Below are 16,789 nucleotides of genomic sequence, written 5' to 3'. Positions count from 1 at the left end.
TCCGTTCCGTGTGTGCGGGTACTGTTCGTGTCGCGTTCTCACGCGTGTCCTTGAGAGGCGGACCCGTGTGCGGGTGGATGCATACACGCTCGTACGGGCGCGGCTGGCACGGTCGCCTGTCTCCCCGTCGAATATACGATCGAACGTATCGAAGCATATAGAACACACCTCGGTGCCCGGGTACATCGATGAAAATATGTAAAACTCGGCCGTTGCCGCTGATAGACGGGCCGACGGATGAACGAGGACGACACGCGTCATGAACTTTGGTCGCGCGAGCGAGCGAGTGGCTCGCGACATCGACGAGCCTCGTGCTCGGACTTTCGATCTCGCTCTCCACGATTTTGATGGATTCTTCCCCCCGGTGATTGACGGGACTCCGATGACACGATATAATAATCCTGACTGGCGGAATTTTTTTTTAGAGAAAGAAACGTCGATCGGATCGCTCGGACCTTGACTCGAACCCTCATCCTTCGTTCGCTGGAAAACTGTATTTCCGATCGAGATTCGAGTCCTATATTTGGCGGAGTCCTATTAGACTATGGAACGAAAATAATCGCAATTTAATATATACAATATATATATGCTCCTTTCAGCTGGATCGAGGATCAATAGAAAGGTGGTTATCCAACATTGTGACTCGGTGACTTGTTACTTCGAGATCAAAATCATTTTGTAACGATCCACCGAGGGGGTAGAATCCGTTTGTGATTTTCAGATGAAGCATGTTATAGTCTTACTACTTTTAAACACGGAAATTACTGTTTGGATTCCGGGTTGTGGAGTCGTGTTGGATGCTTTTAAAATCTACTCTCTAGATTTCAGAGTAGTTCTGTGTATAAGATTAGTCATCCACAGGACCCCACAAATTTAAAAACGTCCCAGTATAGAAGGGTTGATCGAATGAAAACGCTACTCGTCTCCGATCTAGACTACGTTTCGCGTCATCCGGATTCCCGTACCTAGTCAGAGAAAATCCTTGAATGCCCCGTAATAACGAAACGGTAATTGTCCCCATTATGGTTTAGAGAACGTGTCGAAATAACTGGGTGCGTTCGATGAACAAGGAGGATTAATGAAATTCCATGGGGGTGTCGTGTTTGATCGTGGCGGGCGGGCGATATCGATCATTACAGGCAGCACGAATCCGGATCGTAAATTGCACGCGAAAGGGGATATTGCTTTCGTTCCGAGAAAACGCCTACCAGTTTCTCGATCGGAAATGAAAAACCAGCGTCGCAAAGTGACCGTCCGACAACTTAATTACACCATTCGCCACAGGTGCACGCGCCTGGTACGGCATAAATATTTCATGAGCGAAATACCTATTACATTGTCCGATTATATTTACATACGTTTCGTTGCCAAGTCGCGCGATTAATAACCGTTCCTTTTATTCCATCGAACGGCGTTCCCTCTCGCGCCTCGATAACGAAAACGCGGCTCGATTACGTTGCATTCGTTACGATTCGTCTTTCCTTCCCTCCAATGCAAAAGGAAACTGCATATACTGCACGGAGATCAGAAGTTGTCAACGAATAGTTTGGGAAAGGATCAGTAATAATGACGTCGTTATTACAGCATGCAAAAAGAAACTGCATCTACTGTGCAGAGATTAAAAGAAGCCAACGAATAATGATATCTTTAATACACCTTGCAAAACGAAACTGCATCTACCGTGCAGAGATTAGAAGTTGTCAACGAATAGTTATCCAAACGAAAAGGAGAATATAGTAGTGAGGTCGTTATTGCAGCATGCAAACCGAGACAGTATGTACTGTGCAAAGATCAGAAGTTGTCGCCGCGGGAAAAATCGTCAATTTCGTCCAGGACGGGTGATACAAATGAGTCACGAGCGTGTAAAGCGAAGGTGTAACGACTTGATTATGTCCTGCCGCGGATCGCGAGGCGGTAAGCGCACCGAGGCGACAAGGGGGCGTGTTAAACGAGGTAGGGGGCGAGGGCGGCGTGGGAAGAAACGGGGCAGGGGGTAGGCGAAAGGTGGAAAGCAGAGAAGGGGAAGGTCGAGGGGGGCACTCTGAATGGTTTTAATGGGATTTATGAATGGATAACGAAGCTTGGCCGGCTTTTTCGCGGCTCGTACGTGTAAACTGAGCGCGACCACAGGCTCGCGACGCTCGGGGGCTGATGTAACGCGCCGGGTACACGGAAAGACACGCATACAAGCGTGGCGAAGAACGAGGCAAACATTATTATACCCGGAGCCGTGAATTATAGCTCGCTCGTTCAGCGTTTCAATTTCAAGCCGAGTCTCGCGCCTCTCTCGGACCCGCTGCAGCCTCGCATCAATTAAAGGGGAAGAAGCGCCACGGTTTACTGGCCACCGTGTTCGCGATTCATCCTTTGTTCGTTCTCTCTCTCTTTCTTCTTCCCCCGGGTCTCGGGAGGTTTTCCCCGCCGCGGCGGGGCGAAGTTTCCGCGTCTTAATGCACGGCGATTTTAAGCGATTTACGTTCTGTTTACATAAGCGACCGTAATTACCTGCAATTTGTCACGAAAACGCGCCGTATCAGTTTCACGTTGCGACCATATATCGTGCTGCGTGCCACCGTACGTGCAACGCGAGTCTGTGCGGGTTTCTGTGTAATTACCGTCGCCGGTCTCCGGATTTCGTCGACGGTTCCCTTTGACCGCTCGAACGTATCGAATTGGACTCCGTACGACCGCGCGCGGACCATTCTTCGGACAGGAGTTACGAATTTTACCCGGATTAGTGCAACGCGATCGTTAATGCCAGAATTCGATGCTACTTGTCTTACTTACGATTATAAAATTCGTTCGTTGTTGGTAAAAATTGTTGGTAACACGCCAGTGAAACTTTATTTTTATTAAATCAAACGAAACGCGACTCGATTTAGAACGTGTTTACTAGATAAAAAATGAGCTTTAACGAGGAATTATGCCGTGTTTGGTCTTGTTTTTATCAGGAAAATGCAATGAATGCCCACTAGCGTTTCACGTTGCAGCAGAAACTTTGCTCCAACTTTTAACGCGTGATGTTGGTGATCCTTGGCTATAGACGATCGAAATAGCTTTTGTAAATTTTGTTTTTCCAATATACGACAAAGTCGTGCAATTATTTTTTATTTTATACACTCGTAAAACTCCAGAATGGCGCCGGTTGCAACTATAGCGAACGTTTGAAAAAGTCTCTGCACTTCGTTCTCACGGTTCTCTTAAAGTTCCAACTAGTTAGCTCATGTTGAAACCATTCTCAGACGTGTACGTTGTCCAATCCCATAATCGAGCATGGAAGAACGTCTCCATCGGGTGGAAAGGACAGGCCGTTTAATCCGACACCTTGCAATACGGGTAAGCTCGTCTATGCCGGCGGCAAGAAGCGTGTACGCGTGCCAACAAGGCGAGTAAATCGTCACAAAAAGGGCGTAACCTTATAGAATCCGCGTACAATCCAGTTCGGGAATGCAACGCGTACGGCGCCGTTTCTATACAGGGTGATTCGCCTAACGTTCGTATTCGATTTATCAGCGAAACAGTCTTCTTCGTAGAGGCAAAGTCTCTGACATATTTCCAAAAATGGTCTTTGAAAACGTATCTTTCACTCTGTTCTGTATCATCGATTTAAAATCGTAGAGTACTTATACAGTGTTCTGCCACCCCTGGGAAAAATTTTAATGGGGGATTCTAGAGGCCAAAGTAAGACGAAAATCAAGGATACCAATTTGTTGATGGAGGCTTCGTTAAAAAGTTATTATCGTTTAAAGTTCCGCCCTTCTCGAATTTTTTTCTAGAAAGTGGGTGGGATTTTGGGGGTATATCTATTGACTAAAAATTATTGTAATTGACCCCCCTAGCTAAAAATAATTTTTTCAGGGCAATTTGAAAATTTTTTTTCCGTCGAAAAATTTAGGCACCTACCTCTTGTTGATTTTTCTTAAAAATTCGTTTTTCAATTTTAATCATTTTGTTTGACGCCCTACAGAAAAATTGTCTAATACTTATTTGTAGGTACCTATGAGCACTACTTCAGAAAAAAGTTTCATTGAAATATATTCACATTTGTAGGAGTTATGGCTGTTTGAAAATTGGACCATTTTTATGGGGTTTTCCTCATTTTGCGGGGTCAAGGACCAACTTTTCGTATATTTTTAGAATTTCTACATATTCCCCACTAAAATACGCGTAGTTTGCTTTTTTAAACATTAAAATCGTCCAATCCGTTCAGAAGTTATGACGTTTTAAAGATTCGCATGAAAATTCAAGCATACATTTCTGGCCAGAAATGATATTTTCGGTAAGGAATTTTTTTTCTCGAAACTGAGTAGGATTTCGGGGGTATGTGTAATGACCAAAAATGATTGTAATTGACTCCTGTAACTAAATATAATTTTTTTAGTATGATTTGAAATTTTTTAATTTCGTCTAAAAATTTCTGTACCTACTCGAATTTTTTTCTCGAAAATAAATAGGATTTCAGGGGTATATGTAATGACCAAAAATGATTGTAATTGACCCCTGCAACCAAAAATAATTTTTCCAAAACGATTTGAAATTTTTGAATTTAATTTTTAATAACTTTTTAACGAAGCCTCCATCGACAAATTGGTATTCTTGATTTTCGTCTTATTTTGGTCTGTATAATTTCGCATTAAAATTTTTCCCCTCATAAAACAATTTTTCATCCGAATTTCAATCTCGAACGATTTCTTTATTTGTCGACAAGTGTCGATCATCGAAATTTAGAAATTTCTGTTTCTATTTGGGTGTAACTTCTGGAATTTTTGATAGCCCCTCCCCGTCTTTTAACTCTTCTAAATCTGTGTATAGAAAATTAAATTAATCCCTGTGACATTTAAAAGTAAAACCTGAAGCGATGCAAGTGAATCATAAAGAAATAAACGAGAAATTAATTTATGTGTAAGTAAACGCGTGCTACGGAGAAATAAGATACACAGCAGTCTATGATACAATGCATTGAATCAAGGGTTGAAACAGTTATGGAACTTTTTCAATAGGTTTCGTTGAAACAGTTCAAGCGGAACTTTTATAAGGAAAGTTCTTGCGTCGTAAGTTTCGATGGAAAGGGATAAATAAAAGTTCCAGTTCGAAATACAATTTATAAAAAATCAAAATAAACGTTCCTGTGCAATGAAAACAAACATTTTTTTTTCATCGATAGCAAAAAAGTTCTCCAATCGCTTTTCCATTCGTACAGTTTGAATGATATTTATACTACGATAATACGATATTATAATGTCATTAAAGCCACTATCTACGGTGTATTATAGATATGAAATTTTATTTATTTCATGAAACCTTTTCTAATAAAAGTTCTGAAGTATCTGTTTCACGAGAAACGAGTTTCTTCCATCGAAGTACTACAACAACAAATAATTTTTATAAAAGAAGTATAATATTCGAACGGAATTAAAAGAAATCAAAGTTTGCAACTGATTTCATCAAATCTGAAAATCAAATCGAAGTTACAACATATAAGTTAACGTTTCTTCATTTTTCACAGTCTCTATTAATAATTTCTTTCTAGTTATTCTCTTCGACTAAAGTAGTATTAAAACGGCGCGTTAGAAACTATTACGACGCAATCGCCTCCGCAGATTAATTAATAAGTAGATTTATCCAGTCAAGAACAGAGTCGAAAGGTTCTAAATGCTTGTTCTTTAGCAACTGTAATTAATAGTGTGATACGGGCGCTTCTATCAATTAAGAATCTCGTCGATTAGTCTCGCGCGATTGTTTCTCCACGTTCCATCGGTATACTATTAATCCGGTTTGCGATCGATCGATCCGGATCGAGATAGTCGGAAGGAATGGCACGCGCGACGGTAAATATGGTAAATGACTCAATTACTGCTACAGGTCGGAACGTTCGACATGTTTTTTATCTTTGCCTGGAAGGTCGCGAATCGTCATCAGCATTGTCTCCAACTATCTATACGAATATACAGGGTGAATCGCCAGACATTTTCACCCGAAAGGTGTGATTTTCATTAATAGAAAAGATTATTATGGCCTTTCAAATATTTTTCAAACAAAAGATGGTAACATTACGAGGAAACAATGTTTACATTTCGCAGAAATTCGTATCCATCGAATGTCCAAAGCAAAAAGGATACCATTCCAATAATGAAATTTACTAAACTAGTTGCGCTATCGTATTAGAAGGCGATGACTATCCAGAGCAGTTCAGGCAATATTAATTTAGTGCTGGTTAGTGAACACTATGCACGCGTTTTACAACATCTACAAGTTCGAAACTAAATTACGTTACAACCTGCACGCAGTTGCGAGAGTCTACACATGCTCTACAGATTCCAATATTATCGAATACACGAGAGTTTCGATACTCCAATCTACATTAAGTTGTTCGTTGATACGAGTTGGGAATATTTAAAAAAAAATTGTATTTAATAAGCTTGTTTGACAAGAAACATTGATATGTACACTGAAATATCGCAGATATATTTTAAGTGTACACATACCATTTCTGTTATTATCTATGTTAATATGTTTAACACTCGTAAATGTAAACGAAATTTATATTCATTTATGCACTATAGTTTATTTAGATTTTTATTTTTGAAGAACTACGATGGGTATTATTATCTTGCTTCTAGTTAATTTTCACGCCTGGACAATTATAGGTCTCTGAATTGTAATTAGATGTTTGAGTTATGAAATACGTCTATTATAGATTATGTATACATTTTATCGCCTAGTTATGGACGAGCGTAAGAGTATAATATCTCGAAGAATACAACGCTATTTATATACAAAATGGCTGTTCGAGTACCGAGGGTGAAACAGCAATTCCAACGACTATTTTAATTCACTTTCGATAATTTGCTTCCGTAGATCGTTAATAGAGCAGTTGAATCACGGTAGTAAACAGTCCTAGTTACGCGTTGGAATTAATACAAAGTTATTCAGCGATTCGAGCCACTCGACTAGAAAATTATGCAATCAAGGTCTCGCGGAGGACAGTGTACGGTGCAAGAAAAGGTAAAATCGTGACTATCTTTCGCGTAAATCGTCCAACGTGTTTATCGAGAGGCACGTGCCGCTGGATCTCGTACGATCGATCTTATCGATCAATCGAAACGGATTAATGACACGCCAGCCAGCGGAATACCTGATGGTAATTGCGTCTTGGCGACAGCCTCTGAAAACCGCGCGGCCGGGCGTTCGCTTCAAAACAATTTTTATGAATCATTTCATTCAGTAGGCCGACGTGCATGTCAGTTTAAATGGGATTACTACGGGGCTTGATTTTTTTTTCTCTATAATTAGATTCTGACGTATTACAAGCGCGTATCTCGTCGCTCGCGTGTCTCTCGTAGGAAAGTAAACAGAGACCTGTCAACCGTAGTGGATGATGACAACACAGATTCCACCGTCGCGAGCTTATTACACAACACTTACACGACGATCCTATTATATGTATAATAATATCGATTAACGCGTGGTCGATACATAGCTAAGAATATAGTAATCAAGAAAGCAAACGTGACTAATAATCCCCGTGCACGATCGAGAAGACGAATCGAGATTCGAAGATAAAATTTTCTCACTCGAGGCTTCGTTTGTGTTGGTTGCTTACGAAGTATCTGTAAACAGGTGTACAGTTTCTAACAGCATTTGACTTCCGTTTCTTTAAACATCAGCCACGTATAGAGCACGAATGACATAAGCCAGTGGTGTTACGGAGCGTAATGATCCTTTTAGGTGTTTACGCTTTAATCTTCTAACTGTGTTGGCACAACAGTTACTCGCTAACGGATTTGTGTGAGAAACAATTCCGACTTTGTTCTTGTTCGCGAATCAGGAACGATGACAATCGTAAATCGTTAACTGTTCCGTTTTTGCGGGAGATATTTAACGATTTACGAACGTCATTCTGACGCACCAGGGCCTAGTATTGTGTGAAAATTTTTTACATTTCCTGCACTAATAGAAAATATTTCAAGGGAAGAAGATTCCTCTAATTTGAGTTTTCCAAAAATCTGGATCCCGTTGGCTTGAATATTTATTGTTCGTTCGTTAAGAAATTTTAATAAAGCACGTTTCGTTCGTAAATTAGTATTCATCGCCTTTAGTTTACGAACGAATCTGAACTTTTTATTCGTTGTTCGGGAATAAAATTTGCTCGATTGTGGTTTCAGTCGCTGGTATACGATGAGATTCGACGCGTAATCCACTAGCAAAGCATCCAGCTCGGAAACATTCGAGAATAAGCAAGATACCAGTTGCCCGTGTGCATTTAACGCAATCCAGATAAATCGATTTCAGCAACCGTCCACGACCTCGATAAAACGGTCATCGATTGTCGTAATAATTGTTACGTAATCGCCGCGAGAAGTGATAGCTCGCAACAGGTGAGGTTCCGTAATCGCACGGAAGGACGTTTGCGTCCGCTTTTACGGGCAAAACGGACCGATTAAATAAGCAAGCGCGCCAACACGTTTCGTACACTTTTTACTGTTTAAGGTAATTGCTTCGGTAATCGACGTCGTGAAAAAACGTAAAAATTACTATTACTGGCGTCGTTGCCCTCAGCAAAATACAATCTTGCGATCGGTTCCTGATCACTTTTTATTCTTAGACTCGATGAATTTATTCTAAGTCTTTTTCGTGTATCTACGCAAAGTTGTTAACCCTTTGCACTCGTATTCAGGCTTGAGAAGGCTATTTTCAGATGCAATCAAATTGAAAACATGCTGTACGAGTCTTTACGAATCTTCCCCTCGAAGACACATTCTTGTATAACAATTCTTTATTTTTCTCTGCCAATTAGCCAGCCCAAAAGAGGAAAATTGGCTACCTAGTCTGGCAAGAAACTTTTTAAGTAATTCATTGTCCATCATTTACCGTTTTTATTTATCGAGAAAACATAGTCACGGTTAGGAGATCGATTCTTTTCATCGTCGATTAGCATCGTGAGAGCCAGACACGTGTACACGATCGAGACAACGTTGTCGACGACGAAACGAAACCAAAAGTCACGCGTGGTGCAGTTGCATCGAGCGTGCGTCGATCACGTTTGTCGGCGCGCGTGACGCCCGCCACGTGACACGATCGATCGATCCCCGGGACGATCGATGCATACCGACCCGATGGATCAACGGTTGCCCTTGACGAGATAAGAGTCAGCGATAAAAATATTATTTTTAGAAAATGATCAAACATTCCTGATTAAAATTTTATTCTACGGTTTCAATTTGTTTTCTTCTTGAAATCTAAATCTCTTTGTGTTCGTAATTGAAAAAAATCTCCACGTTCGAGGAAACGGTACGTTTTTCGCGTTCCAGTTGGGGAATGCGAGGCGTGCATTATACGGTGTAAAAAAAAAAAAACAAAAAGGAAGGAAACGTAAAACGAGAAAAAGTAAACCGGACCTCGCGGCGCCTGTCACCCCGCTCGTTTACCGTATTTAACTCGCCACGTGCCGTTCCTCCCAACAATCTCGTCCGTGAATCGAGCCGGCGATCTCTCGATCAATCAACGTGAAACAAATAGAGACGCGGAGACTGTTTTATTTTTTTTTTTTATTTATTTTTGTTTCCCCCCATCATTTTCCCCTCTCGAGCGGGACCAGTCGAAGATCGTTCGCTTGCTATTCGCTTGATTGATTTTCCCGCACACGTCCGTGGAGCACCGTTGGATACACTTGGGCGTTTTGATGAATCGTATTTTGAAACGCTTTCTTCGTGTTTACTCTATGCGTTCTGGCCACGTTTGCGTGACGTCGACGGGCAAACATCGGTGCGTACGATACGAAACGATGGGCGATTTAAAAATTTCATCCTGTGATTTTATTTAATGGCGTTCGTCCCGACGCTTTATCTTCCATCGTTAATCCTTTCATCCCCGATATATTCAGAATTCCTAAATTAAATAGTCCCCTATATTTTTCTACGAATATTTATTACGATAGAATCGCGTTATTCTGCCGGATGTTAAATTTACGTCCATAAAATGGACTATTAAAGTAATAATAACCATAAAAATGAAGCTGGAGATCGTTTACGTTTTCGTCGGTCCGTAAAAAAATCTTTTCATCGGGAATAATTCCGTGACCCGTCGTCGGGGGTGTAAATATCAATACGACCTTTTAATTCTTCCACGGAAAACAGGCTTGTAAGCCATCCGTGCTCGCCTTTAAACCAGTTCAATTTAGCGCGACCACTCTATTCGCTGTGTGCACGCTTTTCTTCGCTGTCGTAACTCACAATTCGAACGTCATCGGGTTATCTGGCTCCCTCCTCCTCCCGCGTTCAATTTGTCCAGATTCCCCGATCCGATAAAAGGGAATGCAATCAAGAGAGAGGGAGAGAGCATCGTTCCCGACCGTCCTCGTTCCGAACAAAACCGCGGTGCACGTCGAGGCGATCGTTATTGTCGAACAGCGTGCATATACTTTAGGCACGATTCGGTTCATTCACTCCGGCCGTTGTATTCCCCCGTTCATTGACTAAGGTGCACGATAAACCACGTGTCTAGCACTTCTGGCACAAGTCTGCAACGACCTTGTCCCCCGTGCTTGTGCACCGCGTGCTTTTAGGTAAAAAGCGGGCAAAGGAATTCCTTTGGTCTTCACACCTCCGCTGTACGAAAGATGGAACAAATTCCGGTGCCACGTTCATCTTAAGAATCATCAGTACTGGTACAAAAGTGTGTCTTGCGAACTCAATCCACTCGAATATCTTAATTGTTTCTTGTTGGGTTTGAGATTATAACATTGTAGCTTTGGTAGGTGTTGAGTTTCGTTTAGGGTATGTTAGTGGACTCTTCAATAAGGATAGTATATTTGTAAAATGGAAACGGAAGGTTCAGTCGAGCGCTTGCGAGAGAAACAAGCGCGTAGCCCTCTGGCGGCGAGTACGGGAACTTCAACTTCTAATTGCGATTATAAAAATTCTAAAATAATCCTTGAAGCTTCGTAGTCGCTAATCGCGAATTAGTCTTAATAATTCAGACGCGATGAAGTCCATATCGTCGAACAGACCATAGGTGCACTCGCAGAATAAAGAAGGTACTAGCGTGCACCTGTATGAGCTATAAGCGATATATAATAGAGAAAGACGCGTCGTATTGGTTTCACAGTGGTTTCTAAAGACATCTTCCCCATTGTGCCCGCGTTAATCGCGTATTTACTGGCCTCTGTGTAGTTAACGCTGTGCACAAAGGCCCTCCCCCGGAGCTCGACTACACGTAGAACGAGATTGTTCTATACAACGGTTTCGTACACGCGTGTAGACGCATAAACACGAGTATGGACACAGGTTTGGGCGAGCAACGGGGTTATATCCGATTGCTCGGCCACCAGCCACCAAAATCACCAAAGACTCTACGCGTCTTCATTTTTAATCGAACCGATACACACCGGACCAGAAAACGTAACCGCAGGCGATAACGCGGTCGCGATGAAAAGGTTGCGTAGTTGTACCCCCGTTATGCACGGAATCCGTGGTCAGGGTTGCAATCATTTTTTGGAAAATGATTTTCAATGGGTTTTCGTGTCGCGGTTTGCTCGACAACGCGAAACAGAGGCGTCGAAAGGGGGATGCAAAATATGCAAAAATGTAAGAAATATTTAAAGTAACGTACGAATTATTATATTTAAAGGTTGAGACAACTCTCTTCAAAACTTCAAAATATGAATTTGCATAAAGATCCGCAGTCTTGTTATTATTAAAAAAAAAATTGCAGTCGATAGTTATGGGGTTATGTTAATAAAGATTTTAAGATATGAAAAATTTCTTTTCTTGTGATTTTCGTGAAATCTTTTTTTAAGATTTCTTATTACCAAAGGGGACTAATGTTCTCGTCAAAATGCTTGAATAAACGCATCTTTAACGCGTTGTTGGATGACTCGTTTCCCTCCTGTACGATCCACGGCAACTTGTATCGCGTTACGTGAGAAACTGGGGGTGGTGAAATGGGTAGTCGATGGACTGGTACCACGATACAGGTGCACAGGACACGTGTATTCTTGTGGCACGACAAGATCGTCGGATTCTTGGCGCGAAAGCGAAACGCGACGACAATACGACTCGTTGGATCGAACGAGCCGTGCTTTACATCTGCCTTGGCTGTTTTATCGGGTTAGGCCAACTCCTTTCGCTTTTGTTGCAAGTTTGATACAGAACTTAAAGCCGAGCTATCGATACCAGCCACGGCAAACAGTTACGAGGAAGACATTCTTAACGGGTTTACCATTCTTGGATAATAACGAGAATGCACATTACAAATTACAAATTAAAATAAGTAATTGTAAAATAACAATTTAATACCATGATCGATCAAATGACCAGTCTTTCTTTCTCTCTTTTACGAGGCAACGTACTTATAATTTGTGCATTATATGTATAGAAACTTGTGTTTCGATGTTTATTCGTAAGATATCCTTCTCGTTTGTGTTAAAAGAATTTTTAATTTTCATCGGATAGAAGATAAAACGCCCTTGAAAACGAATTTCGTTCCATGTCGATACCGTAGTTAGTTCTAGAGAAAATACTTATTTAAGAAAAAGTACTGTACTTAAATAAACAATTTATAATCTAGTTTTATCGTATACTAGTCGTACGATCAGTAGGAATTGCTGAAACTTCTTTGGGTATGTAGCGTCAAAGTAAATGTCAAAATAAACATAGAAGATAGCAAAAATTATAGTAGGTGATATGATCATTAGGTAGAGGATGAAATGCCCTTTAAAATGAGCGTTTGTGCGAGTCGATAGCTCTATTAGTTCCGGAGATATAACGATTTTAGTTTCAAGTCGATGCGGTGGCTAGTTTCGGAGATAGGGTTTGTTTACGTTTTTGTTGCGCTCGCGCGAGATCATTCATCCCCCGCGCGCGTAGATAGTAAACAGTGCGTAGTAAATTCTTGGAAATACTACTACTTCCTGATCACGTGACTGTCTCGACTCACGCGCGACAAGGAGGTCCAGCGCGACGCGTCAGACGAAGACAGAAATAGTCAAATTAAGAAAAATACCCCTTTACATAAATTACGATATCTCGAAAACGGAAAGTCGGATCGTCAAAAACCAAAAGCCATTTTAAAGAGGAAGCTTCACCGCTGCCAACAGTGGTTTAATAATTAACAAAACACTAGTGGTTTCGGAAATGCACACGTTTAAAGTTTTTAGTATTTTTAATACGCATTAATAGGCTTTCGTAAGGCGGTGAGTCAGACGTAGCAGAATTTTAAAAATTACGATTGTCTTTACACGATGATATCTCCAAAACGGAAAGTCGGATCGACAAAAACCAAAAACCACTTTAAAGGGGAGGCCTTGCCGCTTCTAACAGTGGCTCAATAATTAATAAAACACTAGTGGTTTCGGAACTGCACGCGTTTAAACTTTTAGTATTTTTAATACGCGTTCATAGCCGTTCCTAAGGCGGAGAGCGGAATTTTAAAAATTACCTTTTACATAAATTACGATATCTCGAAAACGAAAAGTCGGATCGACAAAAACCAAAAACCACTTTAAAGGGGAGGCCTTGCCGCTTCTAACAATGGCTCAATAATTAATAAAACACTAGTGGTTTCGGAACTGCACGCGTCTAAAGTTTAACTATTTTTAATATGCGTTGTTAGACTGTTCTAGGACAGTGGAAACTAAAAATTCTCTCCTTTCGTCTTTGCTATACATATAGTTCCTATTTACATCGGAAATTAACCAGAATTTGGTACCAAATTTTGTCCAGTTTTTTTACAAAACCGGTCAGATGAGACAGACTACATATTTTTCTCAGAAAACAAACAATAAGAATGGAAGTGGATATTGTAAAATTCATTGTACGTATGCTGTAAGAAAAGTCGTGAAGTTAAATGGCGCTAAAGTAATATTGCGTGTTGGAAATTCTCAACGAAATTTAAAAATCGGTTGCGGTGGGTTTAGTGTTAATACGATTAATTTCTCCCCGACTGGAAACAGTTGTTTTCTTTTACGAAAGATAAAGTCGCCTTCGGTGTTTCTATTATTTGCAATTTCTCGCCAATTTTTCGGGACAAATCGCGCGATTGTTTTGAGCCACGTAGCCGTTGAGCAAGCGAGGAGAGGAATTCTCGGCGATTAGGTAATGTTTTCTCGGACGTACACGCCGGGGCACGGAGTTACGCAAGCTTTTTGAAAAAGCTCGTGCCTGTTAGCCACGAGTTTGCAGTCCATGAAACTTCTTACGTAAGGTCTAGAATCACCAGTTACTTTCTCGACGTGCAGTGCGCCGTTCACCTGGCACCGCAGACAGTGCGGCTGACCAGTGCAAGCACATACTGCACTCGACACACGCAACCGTATAAATATTTATGTTTTAATATTCAAACGCAAAGAGCTTCCGTATTACGAGACGATAATTATATGCTGCGATGTGCATCGCTATTATCGCGAGAGGCGAACATCGAGCAAGGGACACGCTTGCGTAATGTGCCTCGCTGTAAGTCATTTTAATGGGGGAGGGGAAAAAAAGTTTCACATAAACGGGCGACTAAAAGTTTTCGAAAGTCGTGTATCAGCTGAAATATTACGCGATACGGTACATCCTAAACGAATATATCAAGAATATTTATTTAATAATTTTTTGAAGTCTCTTGTTTTAATTTTTTTTATTAAACATTGATTCTGTCGTTAGAAGACTGTCAAATAATTGGCAATCCTTCCGATCAATAGAACAGTAGATAAGAAACATTTAATGTTTGGCCTTCTTCAGGCACATTATCGAAAGAGGAAAATAAACTCATTACTGTGTTCATATCTTACTCAATAAAGTAGTGGGTGTATTTTAGAAACATCTTTTATAAGAATATACAAAGCACACGCTAAGGGAATAGGTAATTCCGTTTAAAAAAAGTGTTAGGTTGCCTCTGAGATTCTCGCGAATATTATGAAAGTATAATATCGTGCGTAATGTGTACGTAAATAATTTCTTATTAGTCAAAGTATACATTTCTGCGCCCGTGCTCGACTGAAACTCGGTTCAGTGGATCTCGCTACGCACGATTATCGCGTTTCCCTTATAATGCATGGAGATAATAATTAATAATAAAGAAAACTATTTGCAAAGCCAGTAAAAACGTTTTGGAAATTAAACAGATGATTCCTCGAAGCTTTAAAGCCATCGTGAAATTAAAAATTAGAACTACGTTCGCGAGGAACTCTGCGTCCGTGATTCAACAATGCATACTGTTAATTTTAGAAGCATTTGGAAATTATAAAATTACTCTAATTCATTACGTGATTTTCAAATCTTTTTGATACCTACATTGAAGATTGTGTAAAAAATCGTGCTTCTAAAACACTTCGACTTTGTCTAATAATATTAATTCGAAGTCGTTAAGAGAAATAATATTAAAAATTTGAACTAATTGAAATAAATATGGATGACAGTGAATTAAGAATCGACTAGTGCACGAAAGGCGAATAAATTCTGACGATTGAATCTGAATCCTGTTCAGAGACCATTTTCTCTAGCTTTCCAGAGTGTTCGACTGTGCTTTCTACGCGATAGGAAAAATGTAGCTGCGTAGATTTTCTACTTTCGTCCTTTGTGCGTTTGCCTACTTTTCGTCGACTTCGCAATCCTGATTGGGTATAACGGTTCCGTTTATCCGCTCGAAGTAACAAGGTAGAGTCGCGATGCTGATTCGAGCCTAGTGACGCAGATCCGACGCCCACGCGGCAGAAATTCTGTTGCTCGTCGCTGCTGCGCCTTCCCGGATAACTTTTGTCGACCATTCGTTTCTTTTTTTACCGCGGCTATCCCGTGGAAATTACCAGAGAAACATTTGTAAAACATGGTCAAACAGGATTTCATAAAATTTTGTTAAAATCTCGCGACGATCGATTTACATTTATTCGATCGAACAGTTAGCTTTATTTATTTTATTAATTACTGTTTCCCACGTTTCTGAATTTATTCCAAACAAGATTTCATAAAATTTTGATAAAATCTCGCGACGATCGATTTACATTTATTCGATCGAATAGTTAGCTTTATTTATTTTATTCATAATTACTGTTTCCCACGTTTGTGAATTTATTCCAATGTCGCGCAGAAGGCCTTCAACGTAAGTCGAAACGTCTGGAAAATAGAGTTTTTAATTGTTTTTATATTTTCTGACTCGAGATGATCGGTTTATCTTTTAAATAACAAATTGGATTAAACAATAAAGGAGGTTAAAGTCGTTGTACATAACTACAAATGCAGAGATCTGGTACATTGAAAACATGTCACATAACAATACGTTCCTTGGGACAATGGACCCTGTAGAAAACACTGTGTCATGCTTAACAATAGTTCTGTATTACAACAGTAAAACCGTGGCAGCTTGTACAATATCGTTAAGAAAACCGAAGAAATGCAAATAATAATAATAATATAAATAAGTTTTATACGATATAAATTATAATAACATTATAACCGAATACTCGAATATTCTTAAATTTAAATCTCAATTCTTCGAAATCTATCGCTGTGAAACGATTGTAGGGGAGAGTTGCCTTAATTGGTCCATGGTTGTACTAATGTTGTAATTCGAGATTTCGAGTGAATTTGTCTTGCTTGCTTGACAGTAGAGATTGTCTTCATTGATAGTACGATGATTAAACTACTCAATTTGTACCATCAAGTATTGTTCATAAAGCGATAACGTTGTGTTAGTTAATGGTTCAATATTTAAACAATAGTTCGAAAGGTCCGTATTAAGTTACAAATAATAAACATTACGTTGTCTCCTTAGAGTCCATTTGAATCAACGTCACAAACAGATCTCTGTT

The 16,789-nt window shown here is 40.1% G+C and overlaps 1 protein-coding gene across 2 annotated transcripts in view; it reads left to right on the top strand.

Annotated features, from left to right (window-relative positions):
* The window catches only part of LOC143350286 (uncharacterized), a 186,778-nt gene that overhangs the window by 82,325 nt on the left and 87,664 nt on the right, over positions 1-16,789 (top strand). The gene's annotated exons all lie outside the window — the stretch shown is intronic.

This window comes from Colletes latitarsis, chromosome 14 (genome assembly GCF_051014445.1).
Source record: "Colletes latitarsis isolate SP2378_abdomen chromosome 14, iyColLati1, whole genome shotgun sequence".
NCBI lineage: Eukaryota > Metazoa > Arthropoda > Insecta > Hymenoptera > Colletidae > Colletes > Colletes latitarsis.
This window is presented reverse-complemented; position numbering and strand designations above follow the sequence as displayed.